General features: G+C 35.4%; 1 pseudogene across 1 annotated transcript; it reads right to left on the reverse strand.

Annotated features, from left to right (window-relative positions):
* Nucleotides 1-15961: 15961 nt before the first annotated feature.
* LOC148945316 (myosin-2 essential light chain pseudogene) lies at nt 15962-22327 on the reverse strand (annotated as a pseudogene). The gene is made up of 3 exons (XR_016142713.1): nt 22196-22327; nt 20223-20247; nt 15962-16119 (listed from the first exon to the last, which is right to left on the reverse strand). The product of XR_016142713.1 is annotated as a myosin-2 essential light chain pseudogene (transcript).
* Between the last annotated feature and the right edge of the window lie 3004 nt (nt 22328-25331).

A 25331-nucleotide genomic window follows, 5' to 3' on the forward strand; every position in this document is an offset into this window, starting at 1 on the left:
GTGTTGTTAGGTCCCCTAACCCAACCCCAAGGACCCCCTCCCCCCAACTGTTTGCCCCACCCCAACTCCAACTTTTTGCCCCTCCATCACCTGCCCCTAACTCCCTATGCCCTATGCATCCTTGTTTCTCTCAACTAAATGATAAGTTCCTCAAAATAATCTAACATTGCTAAGGATATCAGAAGCATTTTTGACAACATCCATCCTTGTTTCTCTAAATTAAAAGCTAAGTTCCTAAAAATGATCTAACACTGCTAATGATATCAGATGCATTTTGACCCTCTGCATCTTTGTTTCACTCAACTAAATGATAAGTTCCCAAAAATAATCTGAGAGAGAAATAATGAGAGAGAAATACAAAGTCGACTAGGGGGGATTTTCCGGCGAGTATGGTTAGGTTAGGTTAGGTTAGATTAAGTTAGTTTAGGATAGGTTAGGTTAGGTTATGTTAGGTTAGCCTAAGTACGGGCGCGTAAGTAGGCTAACCTAACCTAACCTTATCTAACCTAACTTAATCTAGCCTAACCTAACCTAACCATACTCGCCGGAAAATCTCCTCACGTCGACTTTGTATTTCTCTCTCACTTTGCATGCGTGCGGCTGTATCAAACGTACTCTATGGCTGCTCTTACATTGGAAGCGGCTGTTTCAGTGATAATCCTTATTAGGTTATTAGCAATGTTAGATCATTTTGAGGACCTTAGCTTTACGTTTTGAGAAACAAGGTTGGAATTTAACAAAATGCTTTTTTTATCCTTGTCAATGTTAGATCGTTTTGAGGATCGTATAATATGATTGAGAGAAATAAGGGTACATAGGGTCAAAATAAAACTGATATCCTTAGCAATGTTAGATTTTTTTGTGGAACTTGGCTTTAAATTTTGAGAAGCAAGGATAATTATTGTCAAAATTAATCTAATATCCATAGCAATGTTAGATCATTTTGAGGAACTTAGATTTTCGTTTTGAGAAACAAGGATACATATTGTCCAAATGTTTCTTATATCCTTAGCAATATTACATCATTTTGAGGATCGTATCATTTAGTTGAGAGAAACAATGATGTATAGGGTCAAAATGCATCGGATGTAAACAGCAGTGTTAGATTATTTTTAGGATCTTATGTTTGAATTTAGAGAAACAAGGATGGTTGTGGACAAAATTCTTCTGATATTTCTAGCACTCTTAGACAATTTTGAAGAACTTATCATTTAGTTGAGAGAAACAGTGATGCGTAGGATCAAAATGCATGGGATAATTTGGTGTACTTTGCACTGTTAGTTCATTTTGAGCGGCTTCGCTTTTATTTTTGATCGACAAGGATGTATTTGGTCAAAATACATTTGATATATCTAGCAATGTTAAATCATTTTGAGGAACTTATCATTTAGTTGAGAAAAACAAGGATGCATGTGGTCAAAATGCATCTGATATCTTCAGCAATGTTAGAAAATTTTGAGGAACTTATCATTTTATTGAGAGAAACAAGGATGCAAAGGGTCAAAATGCATCTGGTAGCCTTAGCAATGTTAGATCATTTTGAGGAACTTAGCTTTTTTTTTTGTGAAATAAGGAAGCATGTGGTCAAAAAGCATCTGATATCTTTAGCAAAGTTGGATCATTTTGAGGCAATCATCATTTAGTTTAGAGAAACAAGGATACATAGAGTCAAAATGTATCTGCTGGTCTTAGCAATGTTCGATGATTTTGATGAACTGAGCTGTTCTTTTTGAAAAAAAGGTTGCAAGTGGTCCAAGTGCATCTGCTATACTTATCAATTTTAGATGATTTTGAGGAACTTATCATCTAGTTGAGAGAAACAAGGATGCATAGGGTCAAAATGCATCTGATAGCCTAGGTAATGTTAGATCATTTTGAGGAACTTAATGTGGACAAAATGCTTCTGATATCCTTAGCAATGTTAGATCATTTTGAGGAACTTATCATTTAGTTGGGAGAAACAATGATGCATAGGGTCAAAATTAATATGATATCCTTAGCAATGTTAGATCATATTGAGAAACTTAGCTTTTAGTTTTGATAAACAAGGATACATATTGTCAAAATGCATATGATATCCTTAGCAATGCTAGATTATTTTGAGGATCTAATCATTTAGTTGAGAGAAAAAAGGATGCATAGGGTCAAAATGCATCTGATGTCCTTAGCAATGTTAGATTATTTTGAGGTAATTATCATTTAGTTGAGAGAAACAAGGATGCATAGTGTAAAAATGCATCTGATAGCCTTGGCAATGTTAGATCATTTTGAGGAACTTAGCTTTTATTTTTGAGAAACAAGGATGCTTGTGGTCAAAATACATCTGATGTCCTTAGCAATTTTAGATCATTTTTAGGAAATTATCATTTTGTTGACAGTAACAAGGATACGTAGGGTCAAAATGCATCCGATATTCTGGTGTCCTTAGCAATGTTAGATCATTTTGAGGAACTTAGCGTTTAGTTTTGAGAAACAAGGATGGACGTGGACAAAATGCATCTAATATTATTTCCAGTATTAGATCATTTTGAGGAACTTATCATTTAGTTGAGAGAGAGGAACATAGATAAGGTCAAAATACATCGTTTATACTTAGCAATATTCTATTATTTTGAGGAACTTAGATTTGAGTTCTTAGAAAAAAAGACAAATTATTTCGAAATAAATTGCAAATACGTAGCAATGTTAGATCATTATGAGGAACTGAGCTTTTAGTTTTGAGAAGCAAGGATACATATTTTCAAAATGCATCTGATATCCTTAGCAATGTTACATCATATTGAGGAACTTAGCTTTTAGTTTTGAGAAACAAGGATGGATGTTGACAAAATTCTTCTGATATTCCTATCAATGTTAGATAATTTTTGGGAACTGGTCATTTAGTTGAGAGAAACAACGATGCACTGGGTGAAAATGCATCTGATATCATTAGCAGTGTTAGATCATTTTTAGGAACTTAGCTTTTAATTTAGAGAAACAAGGATGGATGTGGACAAAATGATTCTGTTATGACAATGTTAGATCATATTGAAAAACATAGCTTTAAGTTTTGATAAAGAAGGAAACATATTTTCCAAATTAAGATCCTCAAAATAATCTAGCATTGCATAATATATCCTTACTAATGCCAAATTATTTGGAGGATCTCAGCAATCAGTCGAGAGAAAAAAGGATACATTGGGTCAAAATGTATCTGATGCAATTAGCAATATTAGATTATTTTGAGGAAAGTATCATTTAGTTGAGAGAAACAAGGATGCATAGGGTCAAAATGCATCTGATAGCCTTAACAATGTTAGATCATTTGAGGAACTTAGCTTTTATTTTTGAGAAACAAGGATCCTTGTGGTCAAAATGCATCTGATGTCCTTATCAATTTTAGATCATTTTTTAGGAACTTATCATTTTGTTGACAGAAACAAGGATATGTATGGTCAAAATGCATCCGATATTCTGGTGTCCTTAGCAATGTTAGATCATTTTGAGGATCTTATCATTTAGTTTTGAGAAACAAGGATGGATGTGGACAAAATGCATCTGATATTCTTTGCAGTGTTAGATCATTTTGAGGTAATTATCATTTAGTTGAGAGAAAAAAGGATGGATTGGGTCAAAATGCATCTGATATACTTAGCAATATTAGATTACTTTGAGGAACTTAGCTTTTAGTTTTGAGAAACAAGGATACATATTGTCAAAATGAATCTCATATCCGTAGGAATGTTGGATAATTATGAGGAACTGAGTTTTTAGTTTTGATAAACAATGATACATATTTTCAAAATGAATCTGATATACTTAGCAATGTTACATCATTTTGAGGAGCTAATCTTTTAGCTTCGAGAAACAAGGATTGATGTTGACTAACTTTTTCTGATACTCCTATCAATATTAGATAATTTTTGGGAACTTATCATTTAGTTGAGAGAAACAAAGATGCATAGGGTCAAAATGCATCTGATATCATTAGCAGTGTTAGATCATTTTGAGGGACTTATAATTTAGTTGGGAGAAACAAGGATGCATAGGGTCAAAATAAATATGATATCCTTAGCAATATTAGATCATATTGAGGAACTTAGCTTTTAATTTTGATAAACAAGGATACATATTTTCAAAATGTATCTGATATCCTTAGCAATGCTAGATTATATTGAGGATCTTATCATTTAGTTGAGAGAAAAAAGCATGCATAGGGTCAAAATGCATCTGATGTCCTTAGAAATGTTAGATCATTTTGAGGTAATTATCATTTAGTTGAGAGAAACGAGAATGCATAGGGTAAAAATGCATCTGATATCATTAGCAGTGTTAGATCATTTTAGGAACTTAGCTTTTATTTTTGAAAAACAAGGATGCTTGTGGTCAAAATGCATCTGATATCATTAGCAGTGTTAGATCATTTTTTAGGAACTTATCATTTTGTTGACAGAAACAAGGATATGTATGGTCAAAATGCATCCGATATTCTGGTGTCCTTAGCAATGTTAGATCATTTTGAGGAACTTAGCTTTTAGTTTTGAGAAACAAGGATGGATGTAGAAAAAAAGCTTCTGATATACTTAGCAGTGTTAGATATTTATGAGGAACTTATAATTTAGTTGAGAGAAACAAGGATGGATAGGGTAAAAATGTATCTGATATACTTAGCAATATTAGATTACTTTGAGGTACTGAGCTTCTAGTTTTGAAAAACAAGTATACATATTTTCAAAATGCTACTGAAATCTTTTCCAACGTTCCATTATTATAAGGAGCTGATCCTTTAGCTTCCAGAAACGAGGATGAATGTTGACTAACTTCTTTTGATATTACTATCAATGTTAGATCATTTTTTGGAGCTTATAAATTAGTTGAGAGAAACAAAGATGCATAGGGTCAAAATGCATCTGATATCATTAGCAGTGTTAGATCATTTTTAGGAACTTAGCTTTTAATTTAGAGAAACAAGGATGGATGTGCAAAAAATGCTTCTGATATCCTTAGCAATGTTAGATTATTTTGAGGAACATATCATTTAGTTGAGAGAAAAAAGGATGCATAGGGTCAAATGCATCTGATATCCTTAGCAATGTTAGATTATTTTTAGGAACTTAGCTTTTAATTGTGAGAAACAAGAATGTATATGGTCATAATACATCTGATATCTTTAGTAATGTTAGATCATTTTGAGGAACATATCATTTAGACAAGAGAAATAAGGATACATAGGGTCAAAATGCATATGATATCCTAAGGAATGTTAGATCATTTTGAGGAACTTAGCTTTTAGTTTTGAGAAACAAGGAAGGATGTGGACAAAATGCATTTGATATCCTTATCAGGGTTAGATCATCTTGAAGAGCTTATCATTTAGTCGAGAGAGAGAAGGATGGATAGGGTCAAAATGCATCTAATATACTTAGCAATGTTATAATATTTTGAGGAACTTAGCTTTTAATTTTGAGAAACAGGGTTACATATTGTCAAAATGCATCTGATATCCTTAGCAATGCTATGTCAGAAAAAAAGTGTTAAAAAAAAACTGTTAGAAAAAAAAAATAGTTTTTTTTTTATGAAGAAAATCTTGAAAGAGAACCATCAGTCCTCATCAATATTATGCACAATAATAAGTTTTTAAAATCTAAATTAAAAGTGTAATTCTATTTTTCTGATATGATTTAGAGATGTAAAAAAAAGTAAAAAAAAACTGTCAGAAAAAAAAGAAAAAAAAATTGGTCACTACAAACATTATTTTTATAATAGTAAAAGTTGCGACACATATCTATATCATTCCCATTTTGAAGTTGGAAAATATTAAATGTGGATTTTTTTTTGTTTTAAGTGTGTTTCATAACATTCTAAGAGATGTGAAAAAAAAAAAAGTTGGGGGGGGGGAGGGGGGGTTTGAGGGAGGGGGGTGAGTTAGGGGCAGGAGTTGGGGGTAGGAGGGGCAAAAAGTTGGGAGGGAGGGGGTCCTTGGGGTTGGGGTAGGGGACCTCTTTCATCAATATTCCTTTTGTTAGAATGCATCATTGTATTTCAAATGCCAATTTTGAACTGAGAAAATAACAAAGTTTAATACCCGTGTTCAAGGTTAAACATAAAACATCCAGACCTAACAAATTGAGGGAATGAGTATAGGGGTACAAAGACAACAACAAAAAGGTCGAAATTATTCAGATATACCTCAAATTATTAGAAAACTGAGTCATAGATTCGCCGTGGCATTCAATAAGATCCAAAGAATCTAATTAAAAGGGAGCACACACAAAAGCCAAATTAGGCCAGCATCCTATGAGAAATCGCGAAATACCCAAAACAATGAACAAATCCTAATGGGGGGCCCTGGATCTATCAAAATATTTCAATGGTTTCCCAGGGAATTTGATATAATTTTCTGCTGTCTCCACTTTAAATGAAAAAAATAATTATCTTTTTGGCATCCTTGCTTTAAAAAAAAAATGAGGTATTATCATTTGAAAATGATAGCCCCCTATCCCTCCCCCTATAAGCAATAATTTACAATTTATTCATAAATCAAATTTTTAGGGTAGCTTCCGGTTCGATCTTTAATTCCCTAACCTTGTACATAGCTTTTTTTTTGTCAACATATTAAGAACTGTGTATATTGTAATATTTGCAATTGCATATTGCATCTGTCTGGTTTTTATGCAAAGTAATAAAATAGACGAACATTAATGAACAAGAGAGTAGTGAAGAATTATGGTATGCAAAGTAATACTTGGTAGGGAAAGTCACTGGTGATAAATCGCTAGGGGTGGCACCGTGATTGCGTGATTTTCGGGGATTTGGGGAACCAATTTTTTTCGGGGAAATACCCAAAAATTCGGGGATAGTGCAAGCCCTGCTTGATTTGTAATCAGGAAAATTGAAATACTAAACCGCACGAGAAGGAAAAGCTCCGACTTTGCGGTTGACACAATAAAGAATTGCCGCAAAATTAATTTGAAGTCGACCAATCGCCGCCGCCTCGGCTGGTGGCGGCGTGACTGCGGCACATCAGTGCTGTTGCAACTCTTCAGTGGCGGTCGAACGGGCCTCTCGTCGGCGGCGTTCGGTCGATCCGCCGGCACGGCGCCGGGGTCTAGGTTAGAGTATAGCCCAGGAAATGATAAAGCGTATTGTTTTACCTGCCGTGCATTTTACTGTTATAGTAAAAAATATAAAGCAGATGATGCTTTTACAGTGAAGGGGTTCTCTGATTGGAAAAAAGCCGTCCGGGCATTTGAAAGCCATCAGATGTGTGACTCATACATGGATAATGGTGCTAAACCTGTCTCTCTTGGATAATGGAGCAAAACTGGTTCTGTTGCTGAAAAAGTAAACATTAAATACTCCAAAGACGTTCAACAAAATCGATTGTATCTAAAATCCATATGCGAATCATTGATATTTTGTGGTAGACAAGGTATCGCATTACGAGCTCATGACGAAACTATGGATTCAAAAAAACAGAGGGAACTTTTTGGAGCTCATGGAACTTCGCTCTAAGGACAGTGGCGTGATTCAACAGCTCTTCGTTGAATGTAAAAAGAATTTTCCATATATTTCACCGACTATCCAGAATGAATTATTATCTATTATCGGAGATCAAATAATGCAACAAATATTTAAACAAGTTAAAGAAGCGAAAATATTCGCTGTTATTGTAGACAAAGCTCAAGATATACGAGAAAAAGTTGAGCAAGTTGCAGTGGTCTTGAGATATGTTAATGAAAACTTAGAAGTTCACGAATTGTTTGTTGGTTTCTATCGTGCTGAAAAAAAAAACTATGGAAAAACATTAGCCACACTATTAAAAAAATATATTTCTTTCACTAGATCTGGACAATAAAAATTAACGTGGTCAGTGTTACGACGGAGCTTCGAACCTTCCAGGGCCTTATAAAGGTGTGGCAGCCAGAATACTTCAGGAGAGCCCAACCGCAATGTATATTCATTGCTGCGCACACATACTGAATCTATGCATTGTCAGCTGATGTAAATCAGTGACTTCAATTAGAAATACGTTCTTTGTCCTTCAAAGTGTCTATAATTTCATTGAAAAGTCAACCAAACGCCATGCAGTTTTTGAGAGAATTCAGTAAAGTTCCCAGTCCTTTCATGGGGGAACCATAGTTTTAAAGTCACTAAGCGACACAAGATGGACTTGTCGCATTGAAGCAGTGCGTGCACTGTTGGACAACTTTGAAGAAACTCTTGCAGCTTTAGAAAACATTTTAGAGACCGACCATGACGCTGGAGGACAAGCCAATGCTTTGAAAAAAAATTTGGAAGATTTTAGCTTTGTTTTTGACCTACTCCTTCTAAGAAGAGTTTTAATGCAATGCGACCTATTGTCGCAAGCGTTACAGTCCACAAATGTGACTTATGAAGTGGTAAAAAGGGTCAAGATGAGTACTGTCAAAGTATTACAGTTCTTTCGATCAGAAGAGTTTTTTCTCAAATTGTTCAATCACAGCTCAGAATTAGCTGATAAATGTGGTTTTAGAGGTCCTGAATTACCCCGGAAACGTAAAGTTCCAGTGAAATTAGGTGGGGGTACAATAGTTCCATATGAGACAGTGCAAGAGTTTTTCAAAAATACAGTGTTGTATCCTGTTATTGATGTTCTAACTACTGAAATTGAAAGTAGGCTAGAAGAGAACAGTTTGGACGTTATGAACAACTTAAGCGTAATGCTAGGTGCAAACAAAATGGACAAAGACGCTGTAAGCTTTGTGTGTGAGTACTATAAGCTCGATTTTGGACGTTGTATGTCTGAGCTACAGTGTTTTTACGGTGTTGAGGATATGAAAAAAAGAAAATTCTAGAAAAAGCCTCTGTGTGTGCTGAAAAGCGCTTGAAATGTGTGTCTCCTCTGATATTTGATTTATTTAAACTGTACTTCACTATTCCTATGAATTCTGCGTCGTGTGAAATACCTTTTTCTTGCCTTCAAGGGTCGAAGACATACTGCCGCAACACCACGGGACAAGAAAGATTATCTTCACTTGCACTGTTGGCAATTGAAAGAGAAGTACAGATTGACCATGATAAATTGATAAAGGATTTTAACATAGAAAAACATAAACGACTACAATTTTCGTAACAAGTTTGCGTAATACAGAGCCAACACATTGCTTTTTTTATTCCAGGATTAGTGTGTATTGCAGGTTTATTTTATATGTAAATTTGTCTAATTTTGAAGTGTCATGTGAGTCATGTTACAATATAACATTAGATTTGGAATTATATGTAATAAAACTTGGAATTATCCTGTATTTTTGCTTAATGTGGCCCGCTTATTTCAATGCTATTTATTAATACAGTGAATAAAGTATAAAGCAGTGAACCTACAATCAAATCAATTTAATTAAAAATCACAAATAATATCTCAATGAATCACGCATAGTAAAAGTATAGCATGACAAATTTAATCTTACAGAGTCAAAATCTGTTCAAAATTGCCTGCAACTGAATAGCACAATACACAGGGCTGTTATAATAGTGCTTGGTTCAACTAAAAGATTGAGCATCCTATGCTGGGAAGCGAATTTTGGGGAAGTCGAGAGGGGATAGGCTTTGCAACATTAGTGATGAAGCCTGCTGAGAAAAGCCCGATGTATATGAAATTCACTGTATTCCATGCAAAAGCTTTTTTAAACTATAATACTGTCGCCTGTAGCAACTCATTGATCATAATTCTAGTACAAGCTTGATCACCATAGTACTGAATTTTATGGTTATTTAATGTGTGTTTATTGTTTGTTATATATTGTGTAATATTTAGAATTTAACCTAGTAACGTCTTCGGTAAATGGTAACTTTTCTTCAGTATCGCTGGAGTAAAATTCTTGCCCCCCCCCCCAATAAAAATACTGGCGCTACGCCCCTGGGAGGGGGTGGGGTGTTTGTGTATATGCCAAAAAAAGAACTTCGTTGATGGTAAGGATCGATAAATCATGAAAGCAACTATGCTTCAGCGCTTTCATAAAGGCCTACATTTCAACAAAAATTTCAGACAAATTAACAAGACACTAATTCAGGAAATAAAATGTCATAAAAAAATACCCTCCATAAATAATTTCTAAGACCCCACTGGCTATACATGACGCATGAAGCTTTTTTTTATCTCAATTACCTCTTTGAAAGAATGCGGTAGGCCATTTACAGTAGATATTAAAGTTGCCTCCTCAAAAAAATCAAGATGTGTAGGATTTTCGAAAATAACTTTAGAAAATCTTATATTGGGACACTGGAGACATTTCATTAAGCCCAATTTATAACAATTTAATACTAAAAGACTCTTTTGATATTTGCACCCAATCAAATTTAAGAGAACCTATTAATCTAATGAAAACCGAAACGGCAGAAGAGCAAAAAGTATTGCTAGGCAAAAGATTCTTACACAATCTCTTCAGTAAAATCCTTTTTTTCATTGGTTTCGGCTTTGGTCTTTCCTTCAGTGTTTGTTCGGATCTTGTGTAGTGAACTCTAAAAGATTAGATTCTTAAGGTTTTTTTTTTGTTTTAGCAGTAAGGACGACTTGGCGGAGGTCCCTTGTCGAAATATTTGCTGGTTTTTCGTCTTCATATTTTACCACTGGTTGACTAAATCCTCGTTTTCTCCCCCTTTTTTGGTTTTTATTTATCATTTATTATTTCCTTTTCTCTCTTAGCTTCATACGTCAATACCCTTCATAAAAATAAACAAGAAATACTCAAGAAAAGACAATAAATCTTGTTTTTGAAGAGCTGGTAGTTCACCTCAGTGACATAAAATAAATGAATGGAAATCAGTCAGCCCTTTAACTAAATTAATCAGGGTTGCCAAAAATTTCAGCGAAAAAAGTGTCCAAATCAGCCAAAAATGGACACTTTTAGTGTCCCTCTAGAAAATTAGCCAATATACAGGGTTGCCACTGTGAATTTTCAAAACCTGTGAAAAGTACCGAGAACTTTGTGAAATTCGTCCTTCTTTGTTCTGCTACCTAGCGTCCTGTTACCTGCATGAGTTCTGCAGCTGCTTTCAGCTTTGACATTAAAGCTACCAAAAAGTTAAGTTTAGTGCTAGTTCAATTTGAAGAGATGGCAAGATGGCATAAAAAAATCGTCATGAGAATGTCAACAGAACAATATTTAGCTTCAATTATTGATGCCACTACCTACATATTCAAAAAAGGAAGGAACAACTATTGAGATTTATTTTGGATTTTGCATTATTATATGCTATGCAAAAAGATGCGACTTGTCGTTAGTCGTGACCAATTAAAGATCGTTAGGCGCGGCAAGGTCCAAACGCCTGTAGTAACGAAATGTCTATTTTGAGCAGCATCGTTTTAAATTTAAAAAAAAAACGTTGATCTCCTTAACCACTCAGTCAACTGGTTGGTCAAGTGATTAAAATTGTTTAAAAACTCCTCTATATTGCCGTTTTCTGAACATTTAGCAGTAGCCCTGAGCAAAAACGACGTTTTCTAGAACTAAAGAAGTGAGAAGACAAGGCCAATTGAAATAAGTTCGCTATAGATATTCTTAGTTAAAACTGGCAACTAGCGTTTAAAAAAAAATCACAGTTAAAAATATAGTATGTAAAATAGAAACATTAGCTAGCGGCTATAAATAAAACTCAGCTGCAACACAGCTTTTCTGCGAAACTCCTTTCTTTCTATGACAGCAGTGTAGTAATAGCCATATGCACATGGCTACACGTGACAGGGATTTAAGAGGAACGTGCCAGCAGGGAATGGCCATTCACTTCTTCTTTTTAGCCTTTTCAGCGGCCTTGGTGACTTTGCCACCAGCAGTAGGTGGGTCCTTGAAGTTGACCGACTTGATGACAAACGTCAACCGCAAGATAAGAAGAAAAAGATGGATTCAATAGTTCTAGCATACCACATTGGTTAAGACTTTAGGTCTTATTCCTGTTCGGTTGATAAATGGTGTTCGGGCAGGGCGTAAAAACATCAAAGAAAAATCTCCAAGCCATTTTCAAAACTTAAAAGTAAAGTACAAATTAAAAGCAGTAAAAAAAAAGAAGAAAATTCAGACATTTGGTTTTAATTTGGAAAAATTTCCAAAAAGTGTCCTTTTATTCAAAAAGCTGCCTTTTTTGACCCAATAGTGTCCCGGTGTCCCTCAGAGTGAAAAAGTGTCCAAAAGCCACTAAAAGCGTCAATTTGGCATCCCAGAAATTAATGAAAAAAAATCATACATGGCAAATGTATGGTCACCTTTAACCACTGTATAAAGATAATATAACAGTAAGTTCACCGCAGATGATTTCTGGCCCTTCATTCTCGTTGCATACAAACAGTTCCTCCCACTTCTTCTTGCACTAACGGGTTAGTATGTATGCGTCAATCAATGAGAAATGGTTCGAAATTGTATTATTCGTAATTGCGAAAGCAGAAAGAAACTTGGTGAGCCGGCGAAGTAGTTTGCAACTGTCCTATCTCACAGGTATGACTTAATTTATATACAAATTATGACTTGATCTATTATTTATATACAGTGGGCTTAACTGATTGATCTATGTAGGATTTCCAAGACAGGGGGCCGGGGGTTGATGAAATTTGTGAAAATAAGGAAATCTCTAGTATTAACTTCTAATCAATACTGCAACAGGGGAAAAGTCGAAATATCATAGTGGAAAGGGATCCACAAAGTGGCGGGAGTATTTGAAATTTGCCACAAAATTGTTTACCACAAAGGGGCAACCTAACAGTTTTAGCACAGATTATCTATTAAGTTTCACAATAGTCTGTGGTTTTAAATAGTAATATTGTGCCATGGAGCATCAAAACTTTTTCTTATTATTTTTTTTTTATTGGTAAGGAAAAATGTTCCCTTTATTTTATTTTCCATTTTAATTTCCTTTAATTTTCATTTAATTTTTCCTCGTTTATGGTCTTTTTTTGGGCCATAGAAATGTCATTTGAGGATCTTTAGAGGATCGATAGATAGAGGATCTTTGTTTTTCTTCTAATAACTGGTGGAATAGATGTGATGGTCTATAATTTTTTTTTCACGTCGTGATATTTATTTTCTCAGATAGTAGTTCGTGTGTGACTTGAAAAAGACTAATTACCTGTTTTGGCGGAGAGCCAAGATAAGAGTTAGTTTCGTTTTCAATTAATGTTTTCGTATGAAATGGGCAGACCTTTCCTGAACTTTAAAGAATAAACTCCTCTGTTTGAAAATCTTTGCAATTTGTGAATTTAGATACCGATAAGGGTTCCTGATTGAGACCAATTTTAGGACTTGGGTTCTAATTATTGGTTGCTGTGGTAAAAGTTGCCACAATAGCCCTATCCAAGAAAATACCAAACCTCTGTTACGAGATGTTTTTCGTAAAATTTTAGTGAGTTTTCAGAAAATTGAAGGACATCACACATTTTAGTGCCAGATCCAAAATTTTACGGGGCTTTACGCTAGAAAAATATATATATATATATATATATATATATATATACCTACTTGTAATTCCTATAAACATCTAATAATAACATTGCAGTACTAATTACTTATTTTCATATATGTATTGGAATAAATTAATTCAAAATTAGTTTCTTTAAAATTTAGTGTTACAATTTTGAAGCCAAGTTTCGTGTTCAAGAGAAATCTGACTTGTTCTACCCTTGAAAAGATCTAATGTCGCTTATGTTTTTATGTTCTCCGGAGCACTCGCACCTCAGTCCGGGTTCATATAATGGGTGAGATAGGGAACGATCATACTGCCTATTATTTATATACTATGTCTTTAACATACACTAGTCAACATTTTTTTTTCACGAATTTAGAGATCAGAGAAACCATGAAGAACATACCAAGAGGCTTATACAAAGCTATGAAGGAATTAGATTTAAAATACATTTTGTATTACATATAGAGGTCATGTCAGTTTTTCATTTAAGAGGGGGAGGGGGGGGGGGGCACGAAAAAAATAGTGATAGGGTGGGGAAGACTGTCGAAAATTGGTATTTATACTCACTTCCCTACAAAATTGAATGAAGATAACAATGTCTCCATCATGGACACCCTAATACTTACTGTGGGTAAGAATTATCTTGCAGCTTTTTATTTTTTTAAAACATCTATTTTGATAGTTTCCTAGCAATTTTCTAGAATATCATTTTTCCCACGTGATTACAAAGTCTCTAGATTCTTAAAAACAAATTATTAGCCCTGTGTACCAGGAGAAGGAATAGCAAGCACATGCTGTAAACAGATGTTTCATTTGAATTATTTTTGTCAAAGGTCTCCATTATGAGGAACGCAGTCTCACTTTAACACAACATTAGAAAAAAAAATATTTCACTTCAGTCAGTTCTTCACAACCCATCTTCATATTCTTCATAACTGAAATTTAATTTATATTTGTTGCTTTTTTTTCATTTACTCTCAAATCAATTTTCCAATATTCTTGATGAGGCCATGCTGCTAAAAACTTGAGACATAATGTGCCAATAGTCAAGTTCTTATTTTTAACCATGTTTTTTTTTAAGGTTGTATCTTTAGAGATTTCCTTTTGAAGGAATCAACAGATGAGTTTTCAGGTACAAAATCCCAAAATAAACCCTCTCATCTAGAAACACAGCGTTTTCCAAGTAGAAGTGCAAGGTTTATAGATTGACAGAGCACCCCGTTTCATGTTATTGACCTGGCATGCAACTAGCAAGAAATAGCTCGTCAATGGAAGGGTAGTTCTTGTAGGATGTACTTGTAGAAAATAGCCAATGACACTGTATAACATCTCTTATTTAGAGGTCATAATGGTATTGTTGCAACATGCCCTTACAACTCTATTTTGCGTCTTTTGGAGCACTACCAACAGGTTTACAAGCCTGTCTAAAAGTCGGTAATTTCTAATTGACATTAAGTCTAATACAAGAATAGTAAAGAGAGATGATCAAGCAGGATGGTATAATTTAACAGAACAAAGAATCATTCCAACTTTCTCGCAGAGGAGGATCGAAATATGTGAAGCACGCACTCAATGAGAGGCATGGCAAGAAATTTATTCCCAAAAGATGTAGTTTGTCAACTCTCTTAATAGTTATATTCTAAAGACGAAGTCAAGTTGTTGACGCACAACCTTCCATAGGCTGACTGATAGCTCCTCTGTCTTGTATCCGTCAAAATTGACCATCCAGGCATCATATAATTTTCTTGTATCTCCAGAAGATCCACTTATAGAGGAAGGGAGGGTTGGACTCAGTCTTTGTGTTCATAGACAGCTACATTGACCATGGTACCGGCAGAAAAATGATGGAGAGGATTTCCAAGGTTCCCTCTATACCATAAACATAAAGTAGGAAAAGTATGGATCCCAGGAAGCTATCCCGAGTAGTCCTAGTCTTTACCGGATATTCGTGAGAATTAAAAAACAATCCCTACAGATGTTCGCCTAAGATATGACAGTGTCTATAAAGTGCTTTTGAGAATAGTATAAAAGAAACTTTTTGAAGGACAAAAAGTTCCAATTAGTTATAAGTTCCAATAAGTTTTGGAAGTGAAGGAAGAGCACCCTACCCCATCCAAAGCATGGCACAGTTGGCTCTTTAGGACCATACATTCAACTAGTTCAAGGGAGAGCAAATGGATGAACAAGCAAGGGAGTTAATTTGCTGCTAACACAAGCTTGTATGCAGAATTAGACCACCTGAGGCCAACACTCAGGCAAATACTACCCTATTTAACTTTCTGGTTTTGGCTGCAACCAAAACAGTGTCCAAAAATTTCAAGTTATTCCTTTAAAATACTACCCTGTTTAATCTTCTCCGTTTGGTTGCTACTAAAACTGTACCCACAAATTTCAAGGCGGGCATGCCGTTTTTGTAGTTGTATTTAGTTTGTAAATAAAAAGAACCTGAACCTCCTTTAAAAGCCCCTTATAGCCTTATCTGGAGCATTCATCCTTTCTCTTTTCCTCTGGCTGGGCATCTAGTTAAATTATTTTAGAGATATGGTCTTTGCTAAGGATTACACTGACCTGATTTATAACTATGAGTTAGTTTTTTAACTTCAGACTCAGTGGGATTTTGGCCAAGAGCTCTGAGAAGCTCACCAATCTGAGAAACTTGAATCTTGTTATCACCCCGATTGTCAAAGAGCTGAAAAACTTCCATGAAATCTAGAAAAAAAAAGTATTTAATTGAAAAGAAGAGAAAGCAAGTCAAATTAAAACAAAGATTTTTATGTTGCCTCATACTTATTCTAGGTGCATATATTAGACTATTTGGGACAGGGGCTTGCCTGTCAAATGATTTTTAAGGGAGATGAGAGTTTCAAATCAATCTCATGATCCCCTCCAGCTTTTGAGCAGGTGTAATTCCTAGCTTTTAGTTCATATGCTAGTGAGCTTTTGTTGGCTAGAGGTTGAGTGATTACCAAGCAAGAGCTAACATCTTTGGAAGAAAAAAATAAATACAACAGAAATTCAACCAAAATTATTATGCTTAAACCAAATAGTCCTTCCAATCTTAAATATCTAAGGTTTTTTTTTAGCAGACAAGCAGAATAAAAAGTACATTAATTTTATGTTCACATGACATTTTCTTCTAAGGAGTTTTAAATCACAAAACTGTAATGATTTGTAATTTATTTTCAACAAAAAACTTGTGCTTTCAGTAAAAAAAAAAATTCCCATCCAGGTTGTATAGTTTTGTTTAAATACTCTTTTTTTATAACTCTCTTCACAAAAATATCTGTATCAACATCCTCTTTATTTATTAGCTACTGGGACACTCCCTGGCAGTTTTTTTGTTCCTCTATAGTCTGGCCTCAGTCATGACTATGATTGTTTTTTTTTTGGGTTCCATTGTAACTGAACCCCTGTAACTGAACCACTGTGTAACTGAACCACTGTGCAACTGAACCCCCGTGCAACTGAACCCTCGTGCTACTGAAACCTCATGCAACTCAACCCCATTTAACTAAACACCGTGTAACTGAACCCCCGTATAACCGAACCCCATGCAACTGAACCCTCGTGCTACTGAACCCTCGTGCAACTCAACCCTATTTAACTAAACCCCCATGTAACTGAACCCCCATGTAACTGTAACTGTGTGTAACCATGTAACTGTGTGTTAACAGAACACAACTGATGAGCAAAAGTGATGAAACAGAGGGATAATACCAAACTCTCAGCTACCATTCTTGGGAGACATCTGACAGTTTATAAGTGACCATGGAATTCCTGTGTTGTTTTAAAGTCCCTTCTCTGTGACTAGGCAGCATGGCGGCAGAGTGCACCTGGCGACGATAAATCACATCAGTCCAGTTTTTGTCAGGAAAAAATTACTCAGTGATAATTTATTGCTCCTGCTAGCATTATGCGCTTCTAGGTCCTGGCCTAGGGACCTAGTGGTAAATCCAGGCCTGAGCATGCACATATTTCCTTTTGGTGATTTGACTTTCCCTTTAAGCACTCTCTGAAAGTTCCAACTTAATACACAAATCACTTTTTGTGATATGCCATTTTGAAAATCTGCAGGCACATTGTGTCTTTTGATTTAGTTCAAGTTCTACATCAAATACCTCATTCTGTCACATTTTCAACTTGATATGCATAGCCTTAATAGTGCTAGTTTAAAGTAGCAGAGGTTGTAGTAGAAGCAGTAGAAGTAATAATAGTGTTGAATTAGTAGTAGTAGTAGCAGTATTAATAGCAGTAGTAGCAGGTAGATGCCCCAGAAGTTTCATCTTGATATGCTAAGCCGCTTCAAAATATTGCTGATACACCTGTATCAGCAATCTGTATGTTATTGCAAGTTACCAATTGTTAAAATTTAAGGTTTTTATAGAAGGGATGATCATAAAAACTGAAGGAGTCTCATTCAATTGGAAATTGAAAGTTGAAGTTCAATTTCGAAGAATCAAAAGTAATCACAGGACGATCAGCCTTTCCCTCTTAACCGACATCCCCCTCCCCAAATACATCTGATTAAAATAAAAATAAACATTTTGTTCAAAATAGTCTTATGATCAAATAACCATGCCTTTGGGGTTAACAACCCCACCAGCAGCATCTGGGGTAAGGGCTGTAAGTTAAGATAGTTGCTCATTGCTAACACATAAGGTTTTTGTAGAACATTTTTTGAACAAACTTTGGGAGGGGGGGGGGGCTCATTTGATTGGAAATCAAAATTTCCAATGCACTTTTCAGAGTTAAAAGTGATCAGAGGGTTTCCACCCCACCCTATTTTTCCCCCAAATACATCTGATCTAAATTTTGGGACAGCCATTTTATTTAAAATAGTTTAAAGGTTAAATAACTATACCAAAGTTAAATAACTATGGTTCATAGCCCTATTGTGTTTTACCCAATGTAAGTACTGTGGTTGAGTTGCATGAGGGTTGAGTTGCATGGTGGTTCAGTTGCATGGGAGTTCAGTAACATGGGGGTTTAGTTACATGGAGGTTCAGTTGCATGGGGGTTTGGTTATGCAGGGGTTCAGTCACACAGTGGTTCAGTTACATGCACACCATTTTTTTAGTACTAAATGACTCTGATTCTCTACATAGAAATACTTTGGCCAAGACTGGAATGCCCAGTTGTGATCTCAGAGCCATCTACCCTCTTTGACCTCACACTGATAGCATGAGCTGGATGGTGATTTTTTCACTAGTTGCACTACAACAAGAAATCTCCTCCACAAACAAACCTGATTGTAAAATTATAACCTGGATCATAAATATACCATTCCACTGACAATCAAGGTTGTTAGTTCACAATACAAATTGTAAATTCAACAACTTAATAATACAAGGGCTTATGGATATGGATTTACATTGTCAATATTGGGGTACACAAGGGTTTAGTTAAATGGGGTTCAGTTGCATGGGGGTTTGGTTATACAGGGGTTCAGTTACACGCACACCATTTTTTTTACTTTGGCCAAGATTGGAATGCCCAGTTGTGATCTCAGAGCCATCTATCCTCTTTGACCTCACACTGATGGCATGAGCTGGATGGTGATTTTTTCACTAGTTGCACTACAACAAGAGTCCTCCTCCACAAACAAACCTCATTGTAAAATTATAACATGGATCATAAATATGCCATTCCACTGACAATCAAGGTTGTTAGTTCACAATACAAATTGTAAATTCAATAACTTAATAAAACAAGGGCTTATGGATATGGATTTACATTGTCAATATTGGCAGGTCATGGGTCAGGCTTATCAATTTTGCTAGTCCATAATGTCCAATAATGTATTTTATTTTTAAAGTACTCTTTGTTCCACTAACAATTCTGAATCCATATTCAAGAATCTGGTTTGTCAGACAAAAATGCCTAAGTTCAGTTGCAGCTTTGACATTTAGTGTTCCATTTATTTAACCTGGATCAGATTAATTTTTATCTATTTTTTATGCTGGGTTGCAGAAACATTTTTGCAAGCTAAATTTTGTTAACAGCGACCTTTCCAAACTGAACACTATAATGGCAAGATTTTCACTTCATTACATTTGGAAAATTTCTATTACAATTTTTTATACTAATAAATCAGCCACAGAAGAGAGTAAGCAATTATTGTCCAAATTCTACAATAATGAACAACCTTAAGAAATGCACTTAAATATGTTTGGAATGGGGATCAACACACCAGTGTAGTATCAAGATTAAAGCTAGAATCAATTTTGGCAGCATGTCTTTCTAGTCATTGCATTTCCAAAAGATTATGGAAAAAACTCCAAAACTGTAGTTTACAACATTTAAGGTACCTTAACTCAAACCAAATACAAAAAATCAACCAGCAACACACTGAAAGCCAAATCAGTTTTTAATGAACTAGTAAGCAAAATAATGTACCAAGATAAACTTTTATGCATAAAAACGAATATATATATATATATATATATATATATATATATATATATATATATATATATCATATATATATATATGTATGTATGTGTTTCTAACTTAAGATCAAGTTAGAAGTAAGTATAGGTTTGCCATTTCCTGCACAAAACTGGTCCTCTAGGTTAAAGGAAGCTGTTTTTTATCTTGTAAGTTGAAAACCATCTCCACAGCTCACTAAAGGGATTTCAAAAAGCTTTATTTTTTTTTAAAAAAGATACAAGAAGTTAAAAAAGAGTGACAAAAAGCAAAAAAGGGCAAACAAAGAAGAAAAAACTGAAATGATTAACAAAGAGGCAGGAGTAATTGAATGAAAATAATTATATAAGCATAAGTGTTAACTGAAATGCTAGAATATCTCTTACCAGCTATTTGATCTTCTGAGTAGCCCTAAAAGAAGAAGACAGAATTAAACATTTATAGAGCCAATTGAACTATACAACAAAGTACATTTCATGCAATAATAACTATTTATCTTCCACACACACACACACAAAAAAAAATTAATTTACATGCATCTACAAAATGCAACAAAACTGCTAAAGAACAAAAATCCTAAAAATAATTAACTACATTAACATTGCCAAAATTAACACTATAAAAAATGTATTAAATCAGCATCATTAACCTCATAAGAAGGTTCTCCAAAACAAGGTAAAAATCAGCAGCAGTTTTTTTTTTGGGGGGGGGGGAATGGTATAGAGAATGTGCTGAAAGATTGTCCAACAAAATGTGTGCCAACAAATACTGTGACACATAAGCTAAGTTAAACTAAAAACATAAGCTACATTCCAAAGTGTTAGTACACAGTCTCAAACCTTGGAACTTGAGAGGGGGAGGAGAGTCCCCCTTAGCTACACCCCTGCCCATGCTCAACAAGGAGTGAGAGATGAGTTATGCTGATTATTGTTTTGAATACAGTTGTTTAGGTCTTTTAGAACCCATGTTCAACCACTCTATTCTGGCATATTCATATTTTGAAGAACCCCTGTCCAACACAGGCCAAGCCAAGTTGAAACCCATAAAACACAGACACTTCAAAATTTCACTGGGTTGAGCATGGAGAACCAGAAAATGATTTTGGTCAAACCTCTTTGAAGAACATTGACATACAAACCCAGTGTCTGAAAATGGGACTTATTTAGACTAATCTGCCTGATCAGGACCCAGTAAATATTTATATTAACAGAGTTAAGCTCCTATAAATTTTAGAATAATGGCCTATATTTTTCATATTTTTTTTTGGGGGGGGGGGGAGGTGTTTAAAGGTTGGGTCATGGTGGGCCCATATGTGGTCAATATATACCATATCATATTATTGAGTTAAGACTAAAGTGAATACACCATTCGATGCCTTTTTTATTCTGATTACAAATATAATAACCATTTCTATTGGAAATTCAATTCAGCCCCCCCCTATATAGGCTATACCTAACCTAACCCAACCTAACCCTGAATTGGCATATATAGGGGGGGGCTGAAATTCATTTCCGACAGAAATGCTTATTATATTTGTAATCAGCATAAAAAAAAGGCATCGAATGGTGTATTCACTTTAGTCCTAACTCAATAATATGATTTCGTTTATATTGACCCCATATGTTAGGAATAAAATATTGTTAATGTTCCTTTTTTTAAGTTGGAGGGGAGAGGGTTGGCTCTGCCCCAGGAGGGTCAGGGGGCAGCTCAAATGAATCAAGGGATATAGCCTAATATTGCTAATGATTTTTTGTCATGTAGGCAAATTTCAGAACCCTCTAGACTGAGGAGTGGAGGTAGGCACTTCAAAATACCTTCTTGTGACATACTTTAGCCTGTAGACCCATCCCTGAAAGTTTCAAAGGGGTTAATCTAACCCCTTTCCAAGATTTCCAAAAGTAGAATTTTAACCATACAGACCATAATGATACCCTTGCTTCATGCAGTCACATGGGAATTGGATCTAGAGCCCAGCCTAGGCCTATCCCTAAATTACTACCAAATCATAGGCCTATTATTGAGTTAGGAATAAATTTAATACACCATTCAATTCCTTTTTTATGCTGATTACTAATATAATAATAATTTATTTAGAAAATGAATTTCAGCCCCCCCCCCCCACCTATATAGGCCAATTCAGGGTTAGGTTATACAAATATATACCCTGAATTGGCATATATAGGGGGGCTGAAATTCATTTCCGATAGAAATGATTACTCATATTCATAATCAGCATAAAAAAGGCATCGAGTGGTATATTCACTTTATGCGTAAGTCAATAATATGATTTGGTAGAAATTTACCTAGTTCAGTTCCTAGGCAACATCAGTTACACACTTAAATATACTCTACAACTTACCTTAGTTTTAGAGTTCATTGCGAACTTTTCAGCTTTTAATAGGCTATAATCGAAACTTATGAATGACCCAGCCCTCTCAACAGCACTGTCAACACTTTAAATCAGGGTTGCCAAAACTTTTAGGGACAAAAGTGTCCAAATCATCCAAAAAAGGACACTTTTAGTGGCCCTCCAGAAAATTAGCCAGAATACAGGGTTGCCACTATGATTTTTCAAAACCTGTGAAAAAAGTGCCAAAAAACCTGTGAAATTCGTCCTTCTTAGTTCTGCTACCTAGCGATCATTTACCTACACTAGTTCTACAGGTATATCCAGCTTTGAAATTAAAACTACCTATAAATTAAGTCTAGTGCTAGTTCAATTTGAAGAAATGGCAGAAAATAATCGTCATGAGAATGTCAACAGAGCGAAATGCTATATCGATTATCGATACCGCTACCTATCTTAGTCGAAAAGGAAAGTATTAACCATAGAGATTCATTTTCACTTCGGCATTTTCATAAGTTGTGCGAAAAAGATGCGAGTCGTTTATCTTCGGTAGCTATTAAGGATTTTTGGGTGCTACAAGGTCCGAAAGGCTGTAGCAACGAAATGTCTATTTTGACCTGCATGGTTTTAAAGACAAACAAAAAACATTGATCACCTTAACCACTCAGCCAACTGATTGGTCAAGTGGTTAGAATCGTTTAACAACTCCTCAATCTTGCCGTTTTCTGAACATTTAGAAGTAGCCCTGAGTAAAAATGATGTTTTCGAAAACTAAAAAAGTGAGAAGACAAGGCCGATTGAAATAAATTCACTTGAGTTATACTCGATAGAAACTTGCGACCAGCGTTTTACAAAAAAATCACAGCTGAAAGTATAGAATATAAAACAGAAACATTAGCTAGCGGCTATAAATAAAATTGAGCCGCAACACAGCTTTTCTGCGAAACTCTTTTCTTTCTATGACAGCAGTGTAATAATAGCCATTTGCACACGGCTACATGCCACAGGGATTTACGCGGAACGCGCCAGCAGGGAATGGCCATTCACTTCTTCTTTCCAGCCTTCTCAGCGGCCTTGGTGACTTTGCCACCAGCAGTAGGCGGGTCCTTGAAGTTGACCGACTTGATGATAAAATTCAACCGTAAGATAAAAGAAAAAGATGGATTCGATAGTTCTAGCATACCACATTGGTTAAGACTTTAGGTCCTATTCCTATTCGGTTGGTAAATAGTGTTCGCGCAGGGCACAAAAACATCTAAGAAAAATCCCCAAGACATTACCAAAGCTTAAAAGTAAAGTATAAATAAAAAGCAGTCGTATTTATACAAAATGAACAAAATAAAGATATTTGGTTTTTGATTTGGAAAATGTGCAAAAAGTGTCCTTTCTTCAAAAAGCTGCCTTTTTTGACCCAATAGTGTCCCGGCGTCCTTCAGAGTGAAAAAGTGTCCAAAAGCCACTAAAAGTGTCCATTTGGCATCCCAGCTTTAAATACGAAAAATGTTTAAATCAGCCGAGAAATCCAACAAAAATTATCAAGCATTGTTGCCAGATTTTCGGCAGAACGTATAGCCCAAACCGGCGCAATCACTAGCCCAAAAATAGCGAACGCTATTATAACCTTATTATGCCTTATTATAGTGCTATTATGGGTAAAACGAGGAACAAACGGCATATTAGATAACCTACACATAAGTGTAGGTCAAAAGCCAAATAAGGGCCCTGTTAACAAACAAAAATTGCCACCCCTCCACGTATACCATCGTAAAATTAACTAGTGCCTTACTGAAAGCGAAAAATATATAAAAACAAAAAGTTGAATTGTCCTTTACACACTTGGTTTATTGCATGCATACCATGACCTTATTGAAAAACAGTCTTTTCTGAACTTAAAGGAACACCTGATTAGAAATAGAAAAATTCACCTCTGCACTGTTTTGTTCCAATCTTTTAGCATACCACTGGTAAATTTACCAGATAAAATGATCCATAGGCTCAGGAGCAATAATTGATAATAGGTAATGCCCAATAAGTGACTGTTTTTCTTCCAGCAGTGAGAGAATAACCTTTATTCCATTTTTCGCTTTCAGTAAAGCGCTAGTCAATTTTATGACGGCTTAAGTGGAGGGTTGATAACTTTGTTGGTTTTAAGTTTCAACTTAGTCCTATCATCCCATGTAATCCACGAGGCGTAAATGCTTAGTTACTATGCATTATTAGGTATTCAATCTTTATCCATTATATTCAAAACCTAGAGTTCCTGGTGGGCGTGAGAGGGAGTTAGTTGCTCTCCAATCACTTTCGACTATCAAAATGGGCACTGCCCCTTTCAATTTCCAATCAAATAAGAATTTGTTGAAGTTTCTACGACAACGCTTTCTATAAAATCTTATATGCCCTCAGGGCATAACTTACAACCTTTGCCCTGAGGGTTCTGAGGGAGTTATCATCTTGAAAGACCTGATTTCCAAAACTTTCAACTACGTTGAACAAAAGGAATATTTCAAAGTTGTGATTGCATGGGTTCGGGGGAATGGTGGACGTGAGAGGGGGGTTAGCTGTCTTCCAATTACTTTCAACTATTAAAAAGGCCACTAGTCCTTTGAATTTCCAATCGAATGAGCCCTTTTTCAAGTCTTTAAGACAACACTTTCTATAAGAAACCTCATATGCCCCCGGGGCATACCTTACAACCCTTGCCCTGAAGACTGAAGGGGGGGGGGGAGGTGTCCAACTCGAAGATATAATTTACGGACCTTTCAACTGCGTTGAACAAAATGGCTATCTCAAAATTTTGACTAGATGTGTTTGGGGAAATGGTGGGCGTGAAAGGGGTGTCTGTTGCCCTCCAATCACTTTCGACTATTAAAAAGGGCACTAGCCGAACTGTTACCCTAAAAAGTTATAATTTTTCCAGCCTTCATATCCATTGATTCAGGCCCACCTATATTCAAATGGTTGACGTAATTTTCACTATCTACTCACCTGAAAGCAGTTTTGGCGAGTCTATTTTCCAAAAACAGGAGAAAAACGAGTTTGAAAAATTGACATTTGTATCTCAGAATCGGCTATGGCTAGAGTGTTGATTTTTGTTTAAAAATAAAGAAGAAAAGTCGTTCCCGTCGTTGCGCTTATTCTTATTCACTTA

The sequence above is a fragment of the Artemia sp. Qi Xiang Cuo genome, chromosome 13 (genome assembly GCF_049724085.1).
Source record: "Artemia sp. Qi Xiang Cuo chromosome 13, ASM4972408v1, whole genome shotgun sequence".
Taxonomy (NCBI): Eukaryota; Metazoa; Arthropoda; class Branchiopoda; order Anostraca; family Artemiidae; genus Artemia; species Artemia sp. Qi Xiang Cuo.